Source organism: Pteropus medius, unplaced genomic scaffold (assembly GCF_902729225.1).
Source record: "Pteropus medius unplaced genomic scaffold, Ma_sr-lr_union100, whole genome shotgun sequence".
NCBI lineage: Eukaryota > Metazoa > Chordata > Mammalia > Chiroptera > Pteropodidae > Pteropus > Pteropus medius.
In genome coordinates, this window is record NW_024340697.1 from 3422860 (window position 1) to 3441225 (window position 18366).

Consider the following 18366-nt stretch of genomic DNA (forward strand, 5'->3'; position numbering starts at 1 on the left):
TCTTCCCTCTTCCTCTTCTCATCTCTAAATTGCAGAACATTCTCTTAGGTGACATTAGTTTTTACTTGTCGTATTCCTAAGGCTTCATCTTAAATGTAAAGAAAGAAAGAGCACCAAGAGTCAGTTCACTTTGTCATCGCTTGCCTCCCAGGATCAAAAATAGCTGTTGCTTGCAGTGTTTGGAATAGAAAAGTTTAAAAGAACCTTATATACAGAAGTGGTTTGTACAGCTTTCTCTGCGGAATTCATGCCAGGAGATATTTATATCCTGTTAGGAAGTAACTAAAAGCTTTGTTCAACTCTGGTCTGCCAGCCTCTGTAATGAACATCTGACAAATGCTTGTGACTGTGTGAGAAAGTTCGGTACTCCTCCTGGTGGCGAAAGAGAAAAACTAACAGTACCCTCCGTGGGAGAGTATTGATAGGATATGAGATATGGAAATGTCGCCTTGCCCTTTTAGCCAGTTTCTTGTGAAATTTTTATCTCATCCCCTTTGGTTGCTTTTGCTCTTTGGACAACTGATTTTTATCTTCCGGGGTCATTGGGATGAAAGAGATTTAACAAATGGCATTACATTCTGCTTTAGAGACGAGAAACACATCTATGTCTTAAATCAAGATTATTTCAGAATCACAGCAATATGTTGAACATATTAGTCATGGAACTAGGTTTTAAGCCTCGTGACCATAAAAATAGATGTTGGGTTTATTTTATTGTTATTGCCTCTGAACGCTCTAATTTTTCTAACTCAGTAGACAGAAATTTACCCTTCTGTGATAAACAGAGTTTGGAAGATGTTGACTTACACAAAGACTGTCTTTTAAAAAAACACTCATTACTCCTTATCGAGTCCCACTTTGGGGCCAGGCTCCATGCTACGTGATCAAATACATCCTTGTTTAATCGGTCCTTACGACAGCCCTACGGAGGAGGCAAAATCACACTCTTGACTTAACTATTTGGACACTGCTGCCCTGAATTCACATGGGTAGTAAAATAGTTCAGCCAGACTCCACCCAGGTCTCTAACACTCAGAACCCATCTGAGTCCTTCTCAGTGAGGACACTTTGACCCCTAAAGACAATTGGCGATGTCCGGAGACATTTTTGTTTGTCACACCCCGGGAAGTGCTGCTGGCATCTAGCGGGTAGAGGCCGGAGATGCTGCTAAACATCCTGCAATGCACATGACAGCGCCCACAACCAAGAATGATCTGGCTTCAAATGTCAGCAGTGCCAAGACAGAGAAGATTTGCTCTAAGCCAATGCTATTCAAAATATAGTCCACGGACCAACAGCATCTGCTTCGCTTGGAATCTTGTTGGAAATGTAGAGTCCTGGGCCTCATCCCAGACGTGGTCAACAGGAAAGCTGAGGGTCGGGCCCAGGAATGTGTTTAACAAGCCCCCTAGGTCCTTCTTGCACACTCAAGTGGAAGAAGCTCTGCTCTAAAACACCAGGCCATTCTGTGTCTTATTGAGCTGGATACAATTGTATGGTTTCCTCATCACTTTCCAGCATTCCATTGTCAAATAGAAGTTTCTCTTCGGGCATCCAAAAGGGGAAAGTCTGGCATGTACTAGGAACAAGTGTGACTCATGGGGAAATCAACGCAATTGCAGATCCAGGAACCATGCCCAGATGAAAACTTAGGGTGCCCTTTTTTTCTTGTTTTCTCTGCCTAAGGGGGAAACTCTTGGACATTCAGTCTAGGTTAAAAAAACTGTCAACATATACACTTGTTCAGTTTGGGGTTTGATTCTGTAAAATTAAACTTACGATTGAATTTAGTAAAAGCCCTTTTGAGGGGAATAACAGCCAAAGAGTGCTAAATTGCAAATTACATTGAGTTTCTGATTTACTGACAGCCCTGAAATCAATCTGCCACTCTGTGTGCGTGTTTTTTGAATCACGGATTGTCTTTTGGAAAGCCAATGGAACCATTATTTTGATCCAGGTCTCTCTTCAAAAATCACTCATGACTTGGTTTTCCTGTGATTTTCGTGGGGAATATATGATAGCCAAGGCTGCACTGTAAAGAATAAAAATGTCAGACAAAACGTATCTGTTCAGGTAGTTTGTGCTGTAACGCAGCACTGTTCTCCGCCTCATTTCTTAAACGACACCGCCGGAACCTAAAAAAGAATTTTTTTTTTTTTTTTTTACATTTGAAAAAAATAGTATCCCCTAATTTAGAGTCACCATATTGACTTCTTTGACTCCAGAAAGTTAAACCTTTTGTAAAATCTAAAGAAGGCTTTCTAAGTTGTCTGCTTTTCCTTCACCATCTGTATCATGGTTAGAAAAAAATGAATATTCTTCTAAAGTATTCTCCACAAGGTTGGCTGCATTAAAATCATCCGAGGTGGTAGACAAATACCCTAATCCTCTTCCACTGGGATCCAGATTAAGTAGCTGGGATGCTCAGAAAGCATCTTTTTAAAAAACAGCCAAGTTCAGGAACCAGCACTAGAGAGTGAGTCTCCAGCATCAATAATTTCCTAATACGAGGGAGTTGAACTGATGCACCTTAGTTATGGTTTCATTATTTGATGACAAAATATTTACTGGAAGTATTTTATCCTGTTTAGTGATCAGAAGTATAAATCAGTCCGTGAACCCACAGACTACTGTGTATATAGAAGTTCAGTAAGAATTTCGACGATGAATTCACTAAGCCATTTGTATCAGTTCTGTGTAAAGCTGCTATGACTTTGCTAGGTGGGAAAAAAAAAAGGCTAAACCCTGTCACAGGCTGAGGATTTGGGGCTAGCAGCGTCACTGACTAATTTAATCTAGAATGACCCTCTGTTGATCAGACACAGCTAAAGAAGGCTGGGGAGTAGGTGCAGGAGTTTTCCAGATAATCGAAGTTTTACCCTGTGTCAACTTCCGTTTTCCTTCAAATGATTAGCATAAAAACCTAAAAGCGCGTGAAATGTCGATTCAAGAAGTATGAATCGCACACCCGGCCTACACCCGGAGCTGGGTGCAGCCACTATGAAGCCGCTCACTTCCAGCCTTTGAGAGGCGCATGTTTGGAGGATGAGACTGGTCTAGGCACCACTCATCACGGAACAGCAGATTGTGGGATAGGGTTTGCTCTGGGTGAGCACGAAGAGCAAGGAGCCGCAGCGCGTGCCTCGGAACATGGACACCTCTGAAGATCGTGTCTCTTTCCTCCATGAATCCGGTTCTCTACTGTGGGTGTTACTTAGGGAACTCCGCTGTAGAGGGGGAGGCTTCAGAGAGCCCCAAGGTGTGTAGGGATGTGATCCTAGTCCCAAATGGCTCTGGATAGTCCAGCTATTCTAACTGGTTTTCTTCCTTCCCCTTATACGAAGCTGTCCTCCAGCCCATCTCACAGACGCCCCTGAGTAACCTTGGTTAGTAACGCACCGTCACGTCTGTCAACTGTGGCCAGAGGGGTTCTCAGAGGGTTCCTATCTTTTTTTTTTTTCAATTAAGTTTATTGAAGTAACATCGGTTAATACAATTATATAATTTTCAGGTGTACATTATAATTTGACATCTGTGTATTTTATCGTAAGCGTTCCTATCTTGAAAAGAAGGTTAGTTCACTGGAAAGCTTCGGTTTAAGATTCTCTTCCAGGTAGTTCAAACTCCTAAATGACAGACAATCAAGTGGAGATATTTCTGTCACATTTTTTTCGAGGGCCCAAAGGAGTAAATATTGCTATTCTTAAAGGGTTTTATTTGTTAACTCTCATGGTGCATATTTTTATTTCTGGTGAGAATTCATAGAATTACATGCTCTCCAAGAACTTCATTTGTTTGCAGATTCCTCCCGTCATCTTTGAAAGGTTCAAGTAGACTTAAGATTCTTGGATTCTCTTTTTCGATGCCAAACTCAGCAGGGACTAAAAGACAATGCCAGGGAACCCAAATAACAGAGTCAAGATAAAAGCAGAATATTCTTTTTTTGTTTTCTTTTAAAAAAATTTTATATCAGTTTCAGGTGTACACACAATGGTTAGACTTTGACATACCTTACGAAGTGATCCCCCCAATTAGTCTAGTCCCCACCTGGCACTATATATGGTTATTAGAATATTATTGACTATATTCTTAAGACCTTTTGTCTGCCTAAGTCATCGCTCCGATGTGAAAACAACACATTGTGTGGGGAGAATCATGGAATGCAGCGGGCCTTCTCCACAAGGTTTCAGTGTCTCATATTGCAACATGTAAAATGAAATTTATTGTGAGCACCGGGACAGGAGTCATTGTTTTAAGGGACTTGTACTCAGGTGGGACATGTTTCAAGAAAGATAATCCACGGAAACCCAAATTGATTAGAAAAATAAATGGATGTTTCCTTTTTTACCGAAGAGTCCTTGACATTTTTTAAAGAACACATTTTCCTCTCAATCCTCAAGTATTTCACTAGAGATCGGCAACTCATTCGTGCCCGGTTTGGAAGGCAGAGCAAGGGAATGCTAAAAGATGAGCAACACTTATCGATCTAGTGTAAAGGTGCGGCGTCTCTGAATTTTTAAGACAATAGGACAGTGAATGAGCTAGACCCAATGATTAGTAGCAAGATTTTACTTTCGTACAGGGCCATAGAGCTTACAGATTCTTATTATGTAACAGTCATATCAGTTGGTCCCGCCTTGCGAGGTGGGGAAGGCAAGCAAGCACGCATTATCAGCTTCGAAGCATAGAGGAGAGTTTACCAAGATCACACCATCTAGTATGTGACAAAGCCAAGGTAACAAGAGAGGCCTTTGATTCCTTTTTAAGCTTACTTTCGGGAACCTTAAAAAAGAAAAAAGGCAGCATCCTTCAACAAACTTTTAATCCTCTGATGGACTGCTTGTTTTTTAAGACTTCTGGTATTTCGATTTTGCTTTCCTTCTTTTCACTCTCAAATGGAGATGGTCCTAAGATCAAGATTTTAGTGCCGGGGGGCTTAGAGCTTCCTGTGAAGCAAGGGTCAAGGTTGAAGACAATGGGAGAAGATAATGCGATTTGGGATTCAAAGTTAGCAAAGTAGCAGTGTTAACTTAATAATTTACTACAGCAACAAAGGCTCTGTGCCTTGGCGCCTTTCTTTGCCACATCACTCTCTGACAGACCCCGCTGAGAAAAGCTCTCTTTTTTAAAGACCCGTGGGATTAGATTGGCCCCACCTGGATAATCCGGGATAATCTCTTCGTGTCAAGGCCCACACACTTAACTGCACCTGCAAAGTCTCTTGTATCACGCAGGGGAACATATTCCCAGTTGCAGGGGTTAGTTTGGGGGGGCCGTTACTGTGCCCACCACAGCATATTAATCAACAGACGAGTTTCCGGTATTGCTCTCCCTGCCACATTCCACCGTGTTTGTGAGTTTGTGCGCATGACCATCTCTGTATTGTCTCCCTTCCACATTTATATCCCGTTTTTCGTTTTCTCTTTTCGTGATATATCACTTCGTATTTATCTCCTTTTTTGCCTTCTCGTTTTCTTCTGCTACATATTTCTTTTTCCCTTCATTATTACGATTCTTCCCCCCGCCCCCACCTCTTATCATTTTGTTTGTATTTCTTTCGTCTAACTAATTCTGGCTGTTTTGACCTTATTTTATCTTCCTGTTTTTTTTCCCCTCTAATTTAATTTTCTTATCACTTTCTTTCGAGCCCACTCGGTCTCTATTTTTACACGGTACTGACCCGATCTATTTTTTCTGTCCTTCTTCAGCTTCCCCTCCTCACCCTTGCTCTCATCCGGAATCCTTATCTGCATGTGCCCACATTGTTTCACTTTTCTGGCTCCTCCATCCCTGACAGGGGTGCCGACAAATTGTAGTGAACACAGAAGGTGGGGATGCAGACAGCAGGGAGAAGCCATCGGCGCTGAGATCACAATCTAGGCTTGTACAGATCTGCCTTACGACACCTCAAGTTCTGCACCCAGACTCGACCCCCTGAAGTTCGTGCTAAAATCTCTCAGGGAAACCTTGAAAGACAAAATGTACACGGTCATTGATTATACATATGTAAATATATGTGTATGTTCTATAAGAAGGGTCAGAATAGAATTTGGAGTGATCTAAATGATTGAGTATGGGTTAAATTCTTCTCCATGTAAAATTTTCTGCATTTACAGCAACAGCAACAACAACAAGCCCTGAAAATATGAACATCCCACGTCGTTGCTTTCGCAATTTATGTCTGTCTATTTCGTATGATTCTAGTAAAACGAGCGTTTTATCAGTTGCAGAATTTTCATCTATAGACATTGCTGATGAAATGGCATTATACGTGTATAACTGAGGTTGGTTCTTGGTCTTTGTAGGCCACAGACCTAATCCGTACAGAATAAGAGCTAAGTTCTGCATTTTCTCTCTAGAGAAACGCGTGTGCACAAAATCGGTATTCATTTTTGGGAGGTTCCATTTATAAATTCATTCTACAGGTATATACTGAGCATATACTAAGTGGAAACACAGAAATACTCTTCTGGGCATTATGAAGAAATACATCAGTGAATAAAATAAAAGAGATCGCAGTGGAGAGTAGGAAGATCGACAACAAATCAATAAATATATAATATGCCAGGTGGTCATAAGTGAGATGAGAGGACAGAACAACGGCGTGGAGTCGGTAGGATGGTGAGGGAGGCTTTCTCAGAAGGTGCCATTTAATCAGAGATATGACATAAGGGAGAGCTGATATTTAAAGGATGAGTCAGCCATTCGAACAGCTTGCTATCACTCAGGTTCCTGTGTGGGAAGTCAATTTAGATAGTCAGACAAAGCCCGTTTTGTCTGTTAATGTGAAGAACAGGTTTGCGTTTAAGTTCTTACACACAGCTCTGAGTGACTACAGACAATCCATTCCAGGGAAGATAGCTTCTTTCCAATTCATTTGGTTTTCCAATTTGACCAAGCAAACATAATTATCCATGGAAACCGTGGCTCCAGAGATGGTGTTAGATTGCCCACTTCTGGGGAATCGAGAGAAGAAATTATTGCAAATCAGTTTTGAAAAGGAAATTTTAAAAATCTGACACGTTAAATTCTTACAGCGGCATTGTCCGATAGAAATTTTTGTGGTGCTGGAAATATTTTATATCTGCTCTGTCCTGGTGAATAATCTTCCTTAGGGGTTTTCCTTTATAGCCATCAAGCCCTTGTTGTTTGAAAAGCCCCAAGGGCCGGAAAGACCAAATCTATACCCTAGAGAAGGGGTGTTCGTAAGATCTAAGTGGCGACTCCCACGTGCCTGGCCAAGTAAGCTACAGCCCTCCTGGATCCAGTTTTGAATTTTAAAGCTGCTCCATCTTGGGCTCACTCCATGCCTAGTAGCAAGGAAAGGGTGCCTAGACCGTGATGATTTTATGAAGGAGGAAGGACCCTTCACGAAACCCCATTTCTTGGTCTCAGCAGGCCAAGCTGTAGAGATGTCTCCTCAGGCGTGTGTTTGTGCCTTCGCATCGTTTCTATGAGTTATTGGTCTTGATTATGTTATTTTATGTCATATAGCTGAAAGGCAGATCATTGCTTGGTCTCGATTAATAACGAAGAATCGCTTCTACATAGGAATATTAATCAGAAGGATGGGTGCTGCTCTTTCTGTGAAATGCTAATCAACTTGATTCTAGCTGTGTTTTTTTAGAAGAAGGAAAAGTTTGGTTGCAATCACTAGGTTTTATTTTCCAGCATTCAGAGTCCTACTCCAAAGGAAATAAATCATAAATCACATTTGAGATCTTCTTAAGGAATCGTTGAGATTCATGCACCAAATGAGATCTGTCAGTGCCGAGCGCAACCCTGGCAGAAAAAATATAAATTAAGTCTACTTATTTTCTCAAAAGCAAACCCTCTTTTCCCATCATTTTTATAGTTGGGCCAATGTTCGTTTTGAACATATTTCCTATGGTAGACGTACTTTGAAAATGACCTGCCATCCAGGTGCCAAGTTCATTACCTCGGGGTGGATCATGGTTAGCCAGTGGATAGTGATGGGCCTCGGGAAGCAGGTCCTGGTCCTTCTGTGAGCTCTCCGTTCTCTTACGTTCTTCATGCAGTAGCTACTGTGGTCAAGTCAGGTGTTAAATAAGTCCGTGAATGAATTGGTGGAAAACTATACTTTCCGATGAGCTTTGAATTGGAGGAGGTGAAAATATAGCACGTCGTGACTTCAAAGTCAACATCAAGTTTTATAATGACTAAATACTCAGAGGTTAATTTTTTGTTGAGAACATTATCCAAGTTTCTGATCTCATTTTTCCCCTTTCACTGTTGACCGTGGGTGGAGCGCTGGTCCTGTATTAGGACAGACATCAGAGGAAAGAAAAATGTGTATAGCTGGAGAGGACCTTAAAGATGAGGAAGAGGATGATAATTTTGGTGACAACAGCAATGATCGTGACCCCGTAGATTTAAATAGCAAGTTTGTGTTTATACAGTGCTATTTCGATCCTATCACTTTATGATAGTTAAAACAAAGGTTCCAGATATGTGACTTTTGAAAGGCTGAAGGAAAGAAAGTGAAACCGAAATACTGGAATTTTCCCTCCTGATACCCACTTAGGATAAAAAGGAAACAGAATTTAAAACAAGACCTAGTTCAAAGAGTTTGTTCGATCTCTCTATTTTTCTAATATTCACTCTGTTACTTCCGCTGGTAATACTGGGTTTTCTAACAGTATATACAGTTAAATTGCTCCTGGCTGCCACTACTGACACAAAAAAGCTAGGGGAGGCAGCCGCAGCCCAGAGAATTGAATTCGCCCAAGTGACAATTGAATGTCTATGAACTAGAGTTAATCAACAACTTTCAGCCAAATATTTGTTCCTTTCTTTCCTGTGATCTATCTAAACCCCATTGTAACTCCTGAATGTACTGACATCTTGATAACTTAGCATCCCCAAGTGTCCATTTTGAAGGTGCTGTTCAAAACACGGCTGTACTCCTTACTCTCTGATATTTATCTAAGCAAGTGTCCTCTTAAGTTAAGCTTTGAAAAAAATGGGGAAAATTTACAATGGGTGAGGACAGTATTGTTTTATATTTATTGTCTTATTTAATCTTCACATCCTCCCTCTGACACAGATATTATTATTATTTTTATTATTATTATTTCTGTCTCATATATAAGAAAATTGGCCTTAGATCAAATACCTTATTTAAGGTCACACAAGTAATAAGTGGTAGAGGCGGAATTTGACCTCAATGCCGTGACGCCCGAAGTGCATAGTCTCAAGCACCGAGTGATACTGTATCCTAATGGCTGGTCTCTAAGTCGTGGCTGATCGGGAACACTGGCAGACCCTAGCTACTTGAGAGGTGGCCCTCAGACCATCAGTATCAGAACCACATGGGAGCCAGTTAAAAAGGCAGAATCTCCATTCCCATTCCAGACCTGCCGAATAGAATTTGAATTTGCACAACGATCCCAGGAGATTCATATTCACGTTAAAATTTGAAAAACAGTGGCCTAGACAACCCCTACCCAATAGTCTGGAGGCCTATCAGACCACTTGATTTTCAGGAAGGGAGGAGACTGGGAAACAAACAGAAAATCCTGCAGTGCACGAGAGAGGTTTTGCCTGCTCCTGAAATCAATGCATAGAACATTCCAAGGGGCTCAAGGAAGCCCAGGGGATAGTGGATACGGCTTCATTCAAACCTGTACTTTCAAAAGGGCACTTTTGAAAGGGAGAGGGTCACTAGGAATAATGACAGTGAGACATTAGACAGAAACTGGAACTGCCCTAAGCAAATGGGGACAAAGGGTCACTTCGATCATAGTATCAGTCTTGTTTGGTGAGAATCCATGAAAATATTAAGATTCTCTAGTTTGTAAAAAATGAAGGCATGAAGATGAGAAGGTTTTTTTTTGGGGCGGGGACTTTAAAGTCTAGAAATGAAAAGGGTGATGATTATTTGTTTCTTAAATTATATTATTTCCCAAATATCGGTTAAACCCTTCTTGGTCAAATATTTTCTAGGCTATGGATATACAGAAATGGACATAATACAGTAGAACCTAACAAGACTAAATCATTCCTTTAAGCTTGACACCCGCAATATTTGTAAACACGGTTATAGAATCAATTCAGAGTATATTTGTTCCGTATTCGATCCTGTATCTTAAGAAATGATAGTTTTAAATTTAGATATTTCATAGTTTTAAATTTAGATATTTTAAAGCAATTTTAGATAAATTCATGGAAGATGGATTCAAAAGTGATAATTAAGGCAAGTCGTGAAGTTAGTATTAGAGGAGGGGTAAGAATGCTATTTTAGATGATAAAATAAACTTTCACTCTCTAATATGTCACCTGGATCTTCTGACAGATATGGAACCCTGGGCCAAATGGGCCATGATGGAAGTCTGAACACATGTAACCTTTGGAGTTCATCATCTTTGGTGGGTTTTAGGTTAGCGTATTTATCCTAAGGGTTTGTTCACCCCCAGTTGTACCTCATAAATGAAAAGTACAACGCGTGCATCTTCCATCCTGAAAAATAAACAGCAATCTCATCTTTTGTAAACAGTAATACAATATGCTTGGCGGGGTTTACAGATGCATCCGTTTAGATAAACAGCAAGAATCTTTACTCAGTCCCTATGCAAGGCCCGTGGCCATGCATACTCCATAGGAACATTATTTTATGACCGCCGCTCTTTCCCGTGCCTAGAACAGTCTCGCACATAGTAGGAAATGAATGAAAATTCGTGGGATAAGTAAATGAATCAGATGTCATTTCAGAGATGTTCAGAGACAAGCACTTTTCGTCGTTCTATTTTAGTTTTTTTTTTTTTCCTCAGGGTGCAGAATTGCTCTAAGGCAGCTCAAATAGATAGCTCCCGGTCAATGCAGGAATCCAGGAAGGACAGGACAAGGATTGACCTCACGGCTTTGCCAACTGTCTCTTCTATTCTGGGTTTGTTTCCGTCACTTGGAGGAGCAGATGTGCCTGCCTGATAGGATGGGAACCTGGAAGCCCCAAGGTCTGGATGTTACATCCTGGTCTCTCAGACTTCCCGGGTGATTCACTGGCTGGCTACGGCTGCAAGATCCATCACTCCCAGAAACCCAGCCCCATTGGTTCTCTTGCGAAATGAGCTGAGGACCAGAGGAAGTAGCAATAATTGGCAAATTATAGACAGCCATTTTGTCTACACGTAATACTTACCGAGCTTAAAAGCAGCTAATTTAAAGCTTGAAATAGTCCTTTGTTATAGCTAGTTTCATATGAAAGTACTGGACCAATTGGTCCTGTGGTAAAAGATCTATCACAAGTGGAATTCAAATAAGCAGCACGGGCCCCATTTCCTTCTATCTCAAAGGCGAAGATATCTGTCTTCCTGCCCAAACCCCAAGCAATCATGCTTCCTCAGGGTCTACTCCAAATAGCATCGCCTCACTCTCCTCTAGCTTCAACTTCTCTTCTATACATACGCTCAGTTAGCTCCCCATGTCAAAACCCTGCTTGAGCAAACCTCTCCTGAAAGCCATCTCTTCTACCTTTTACAGCTAAACCTCTGGTAAGAATAGGTCGCCACTCAAAGCTACTTCGTAGACTCATCTCGGTGTACTCCTAAACTCTCCGCCAGCTGGCTTCCACCCCACCACCATCCCCATCACTCTCTTGAATCTCCTTTTTCCAAGGTTTCGGAAGAACTCATCACCAAATCCAGGAAGATGAGCCCTTCCTTATTGCATTTAAACTCTGGCCTTTGAATCCAGCTCTGTTTCTCCCTGGCAACCTCTTTTTCTTCACTTTCCACAAGCCCTCTATTTCTCTTTCTACCTCTCTGAGTAATATATCTCGATCTCCTTTGCAGGCATCTTTTCCTGCGTCTGGTCTTTTAAACACATTTCAACCTTAGCCCTCTTCCCTTACTACTGTACACACGTTTCTTTCATCCTGGCATCAGTTCTACAGCTTCGACTACCATTTACTTTGTTTTAGGATCATTTGTGTTGTGGGGAGCAGAGACATGCTTTTTTTTCAGTTACGAGGGAAGGGAGGTAAGAGGAGAAAAATATCTTAGCTCTCGGGAGAACGGAACATCACTACAGGAAGGACCCAGAGGAACTCATCACTGTGCACAATATGACTCTTCAGCGATGCTAGAAATTGACCAGGCTGTAGACTCAACTTTCCTCACTAGCTAGTCTCCTTCCTTCCCTCTCGATCCTCCCCTCTTCTTTACCCATTCCTTCTCTCTAGTCTCAAATACCTTCTCTTGAATTTCCTTCTCTTTCCTTCATGGTTTCTGCCCATCTGTGTCATCTGCTGCCTCTTGGTTTCATATCTGCCTTCTGGCTGCTTCAATGCCTTCTGGAACTCGGTGGAATATAGATTTATGTACACATGTATAAATGAAGGGAGGAATGAAGGAACGAAGAAAGGAATGAATGTAACTTTGAACCAGATCTACGCACTTCATCTTTGTGTCCTCAGTGGCTGCCTATGATATAATAGTTGCCAGTTATTGAGCACCTAATATATATCTGATGTCATATCATTTACATTTATTTCTGACTTTCACACGCTTCTAAAAAGAGATGGTATTTCCCCCTTTTTTACATAAAAAGAAACCGTAGCTCCCGCAGACTAAATTACTTGCTCTAGATCATACTTCCAGAAATGGCGTAGCCAGGATTTCAAAACCCTTATGCTTTTAAAGAAGTATTTGAATATCTGAGTAAATGAATGCAATATGTATTTCTACATTCATTTTTAAATAAAACAAGCAGTAACCAAGGTATATCTTGGCAATAGTGATTAAAACAATCATTGGTTCGTCTTTTATATCTCTAGAATTTTTAGCTTGTGCAAATACAGACCAAGAGGGAAAAATAACTGCCCTCAAATTGGGGAGGCCTATCGGACAGGTTGAATGAATTAGAAGGCATTCAGCTGCAGGTAACAGACCACTCTTCCTCCACCAGAATTAAACAGCAATGAAATCGCCGTCTAACATAATAAGTCCAGAGTGGCGTGGGAGCCATGTACCGAATGTTAGGGTGCTAGGTCTTTCTCTCTGCAGGATGCGTCCTGCTCTGTGTGTTAGTTTTGCTCTCAGGCTGGTAGCAAGATGGCTGCTTCAGTTCCAGACATTGCATTGAGATATAGCATTTACCAGAGGAAGAAGTACGAGTCATTTCTTTCTCCTTCTTCGAGGGAGTATCTTTCCTAGAAGCTTCTTCATATGTCATTGGCTGGAACTGAGTCACAGGCTGTGGCAATGGCTGCTGGTGGCCATCCCCTTTCACTGTCTCCCATACAGCTGATCGTGGCCATGCGCCTAAGTCCCCGCCAGTGAGGGCTTCCTGTTGGCTGAGGTACAGATACGTTGTCCAGAGTTCAAGCAGCCATGTTGGAACTGAGACAGTACGACAAAATGACAGACAAATAAGCTAGCGGGAGCCTCATCCCTGATGCCATTGCAGTGTCCCAGGCTGCTTCATACCTGACTCCTTTCCCCCAATAGCGAATTACTTGCATTACTTAAAGCCACTATTATTTTTATTTCTTGCTGTTTTCATAATTGTTAGGCAACCGAACTTAGTCCGATACCCATTTCCCCTGAAACGGTCCTGGCAGATGGAATGGGGTAACCACAACTGACGACAAATGGTGTGCATCTATTATTGGACGCGGGCAGGGGTCACACCCTCTGTCACATGGGGAAGGATGAATAGCCAGACAGCATCAGACTCTGGAAGGAGCAAGGAAGGGTGAATGACTGTTGGCTAGGCAACTAGCAGAGTCTGCTAACAAAGTTAAGTGACTTTCCCAAGGTCACATGGCTAATTATTGGTAGAAGAGAAATTCCAACGCAGCCTGTCTAAAAAGCAAATTCAGTGGACTTATCTTTACCAGCTGAGTTTAGTTGGCAGTTTGTCATCATATCATAAAGGGTATTCACCGCAACTGTTAAGCGTCTGTTGCTTCATTAATTCCCTCTTACTAAGACGCAAGTGGTTGGCAGTTCCCTCTGCAACTGGTGAGGATCATATGCGAATAGGTAAAGGTTACACGTGGAAAAATAGCCGGCAGAGCGGACCACATCAGGGTTAGATGCGTGGCCATGGGTAGTAATGTGAGGAAAATTAGCCTTACTAACGCTGTTTGCCTGAGCTAAATATCAAAATAGCATGTATTTCCCTAGCACATGAACTGGGTGGGTGGGGCTTTAATTGAGTTGAACTGAGATTGTTTTGAGTGGTGGGAAGAAGGCAACAAAGATGTGTCTGTGGGCTTTTTAAAGTTCGAAGCCAGTTTGAAAAACAACCCGCACTGCAACGTGCACACGGGTTTCCTTGTCAACAGCATCCTGGTGCTGACCCTGGAACTTTCACTTCCCTTAATGTACTGCGGCTCCATTTGGGGATCAGGCAGAGCACTTGGATTTCAAGGGCGGGGGCCTCATTAGTGATTTGTGGAACTCAGCAGCCATCTCAAAAGAGCAAAACCGGTAGGAATGACACTGCTGGAAAATCCTGTACTTGACTTATTTTATGATTTTATTTTATTTATTTATTTATTTTATTTTATTATTTTATTTTATTATTTTATTATTTTATTTTAATTAATTAATTAATTTTTATTTTATTTTATTTCATTATTTTATTTTCTTTAATTAATTAATTAATTAATTAATTAATTTTATTATTTTATTTTATTTTATTTTTTAATTTAATTTAATTTAATTTTAATTTATTTATTTTATTTTTATTTTTATTTTTATTTTTATTTTTTTTGGTGGAGATGCCAAGCAGCGAACCCGGGGCCTCATACACCAACTTTATTTTAGATGGTTTTATTTTTTCTTCTTGTTTTAAGAGGGTCTTCGACGTGAAGTATCAGAGAGAAACAGTACCTTTGCTATCATATATATCGTAGGCTACTTAAAAGCTAGAAAGAACTTTTTATGGTTGTGGACAGTATCTGTATAAGATTCAAAGGCAAATTTTATCTATGTGATTGATTGATAAATTGTTACTAATGGCCTTCAGTCCTGGGGGATTTTACAAACTGATTTCACTGATGCCGAAGGAGGCAGAGAATGAAGGCAAATCTGAAATCTACAAGGTCCCTGGAGAAGCATCATCTTAGAAGACAAGGGAAGGAATATTTTTTTAAGTGTGAAGCAATACAGTATACAATAAGTATTTAATAAAGCTTATGCTAAGATGATTAGGAATTTTGAATGCATTGGAATATGATGATAGGAAGTTGGGTACTGGTACACATTTTGATTAAGCCTTTTATTATAGGTTAAATAAAGTTTGGAGGTTATATCAACAATACTAATGAGGAAGACTGGTTACCTGTAGTCTTCCTTTAAGGGCCATTCACAGAATTAATTTGTTAATTATAAATAATTTTCTCTTATTAGCTAGTGAAGTTTCTTTTTCTGTTATGCTGAGTAATTATATGTTCCTGAATGTAAAAAAGTTGCACATAAAAAGTTTTTTTCTGCATCACGAATTCAGGTTGGTCCGTTTGTCTCACGGAAGGTGGATTTGACACTCAGATTTTGGAGTGAGCAGATAATGCTTCTCAGTAGACCGATGCCATCAGCTGTCAGAGGAGTTGACAGTTATATAAGGAAGAAATGATTTATAATACCTAGTACCTGGAGTGTTTGTTCTTTTAAGAAAATGTTATAGGAGATACTAACATAATAAAGTATTATTAATCGATGGAGAATTTACCCATTCTGTTATGTACAGAATTCTTCTAAATCAAGATGGATTTATTTTTAAGAAGATAAATACCTAGGATTTAGTTTTGACTTTCTGCAGGACTTTGCATTAAACTGTTCATAGACTTGAATGGACAACCTTTATGATGATCAAATAGAATGAAATATCCCAACTGATATTTTTATTATAAAAAGGCAATAGAATCACTAGTCCCACAAGAATTTACAGAAGGATCGAGATCACTCATGGCTACGTGAAGAAAACAGTTAAAATATAGTTAGAATAGAGTTATCATCTGACCTAGAAGTTCCACTCCTAGATGTCATTCTAAGAAAAATGAACACCCATGTCCACACGGAAACATGTACACGAATGTTCACAGCAGCATTATTCATAATAGCTCAGAAGTGCAACAGTACAAATGCCCATCAATTCATGAACGGATAAGCAAATGTGACCTATGCATATAATAAAATATTATTCAGCTATAAAAAGGAATGATAAATACTGCAACATGGATGAACCTTGAAAACCTTATGTTAAGTAAAGAATCCAGACACAAAAGGCCCATGCTGTATGACTACATTTATATGAAATGCCCAGAATAGGCAAATTCATAGAGACGGAAAGTAAATTCATGATTGCCAGGGACTGGGGGGAGAGCAGTGGGGGAGTAAATGGTATTGGGTGTGGTTTTCTTTTTGGGGTGAAGAGAATGTTCTAAAATTGATCGTGGTGATGAATGAACAACTCTGTGAATATACTAAAACCCACTGGACTGCATACTTTGACATGGTGAATTTTATGGTATGTGAATTATACATCGATTTTTTTTTTTAAAGATAAAGTCAAGATCCAAGTTTGATGAAAAGCAGACTGAGTTGGTATTTCTAGCTCCCCTGTCCACATAGCAGGTATTTATTAAGAAAAGTGCTATGTCCCTAGCACACTGCTGGTTATGATTTGTAGGGCGCCCAGGATAATCCTTGGGCTTTAAGTGACTTATTAGCACAAGGGAGAGATGCTGTGTATCACTCAGGCAGAATCTCTGCAGCTATCCAGGGAGACTCCGTATCTGAGAAGTGCAACTTTGAGGAAAGGGAGGAGGAAAAAAATCCTACAGCTATTTGAATGCAGTGGATAGAATTAGAAGTCTTATCAACTGACCAAAAAGCATATCAGACACGGAGACCAGGAAAGACACGAGCCAAATCATGAGAGCATAGGATGCAGGTTTCACTAACTCCATCCCTCATCTAACTCAAAAAGAAAAAGAATTTCCTACCATTCCCACCAACCGAATGAGAGAAGAACCAGGAATCCTGTGAATCAGAGCCCCTTGGATTTCATCCATCCCCATTGCTCTGGAAGTGATTAAGTCCAATGATGAACCAGTGTCTATAAAGAATGACGCACTGTGTATGTATCTGTCATTTTGAGATTCATTACAAAAGATCACTAAAAGAAAATGACTCCCCAGTTCAGTGCAGTTTGGGGTTGGTTCATAAGCACAACAGCATTGTAATTAAAACCCACAATGAAACACTCAGAGACTGCAGGGGCAAAAGCTGTGGCATTCTCAATTGACCTGAACTATCATCTACTCTCAGGTAATACAGTTGTGATGAAATTCGCCAGCGATGAAAGGCGAAAATGAATTAATGACAGGCACAGGCTCTGTTAGTATAATGCGTGTAACCAAAATAGCAACAGAGAGGTAAAGGGGATATTTGAAAATGTACTCCCTCTAAGCAAGTATGCCCTACGATAAGAATCTAACCTGGCTTTAATGCTGTGGCATCATTTCCTCATTTCTGGATCAAGGCAATGTAGATAGTGTTATTTAATCATGTAAAAAGTTCACGATTTGCTTTGGTGTAATTTAACTACACAGCGATTAGATGAATAAATCTTCTAGAAAGTTTTGGTAGATATTTAAAGGTTCGTATATTAAAATATAATAATGCTGTGTATCTTACAATAGTGTATCACATAATTATATTAGATCATTCTAGTATTGAAGCACAGTCTGACAAAATTCATTAATGTCCCACCAGACATAAGAAAAGTATAATGATATTTTTAAAAAGAAATTTAAAAAATGGATCAGAAGATTTCAGAAAAAAATCCGTATTGACACTCTACTATAATATTTTGCCACAAAACAACAACAACAAAAAAACATGTTTTTATCATTCTAACGTCAACATTCTTCCAATTAAGTCAGAGTCATATACCTTAATGAAAGCAGTCAAGCACATAGGCACTTTGCCTGACTCGAGTTTCCACTGTTGACTAATCATTCCTTATTGTTTAACCTGAATCCCTTGGAGAAAAAGTAGAAACTTAATGGAGCAGCGAGTGGTTGGACAGCACCTGCCACATGTCCAGTAATGAGGTGCTGAGGCTAATGTGAAAAAGCGTAAGACATCATCATTCCATTCTTCAAAGGCCATGGTCACCCATAGAGTGCCAGGGACACTGTCTTCCACTCCACTGTCTTCAGAAGACGATCAGTGTTTAAGTTCTAAAGTTTGGTTCAGGCCTTTATGAATTAATTATCATGAATCCATTTATCATGGGGACTTCGACACCTGCTATACTCTGTAGCTACCCAGAGCTAGCAGTAAACTTCTTATCTTCCATTTCTAAGCATCCCCTTGTCCCTGAATGAACATT

General features: G+C 40.2%; 1 protein-coding gene across 1 annotated transcript in view; it reads left to right on the plus strand.

Moving 5' to 3' along the window:
* The window catches only part of ARHGAP6 (Rho GTPase activating protein 6), a 244454-nt gene that overhangs the window by 50268 nt on the left and 175820 nt on the right, over nt 1-18366 (plus strand). The window lies entirely within an intron of this gene.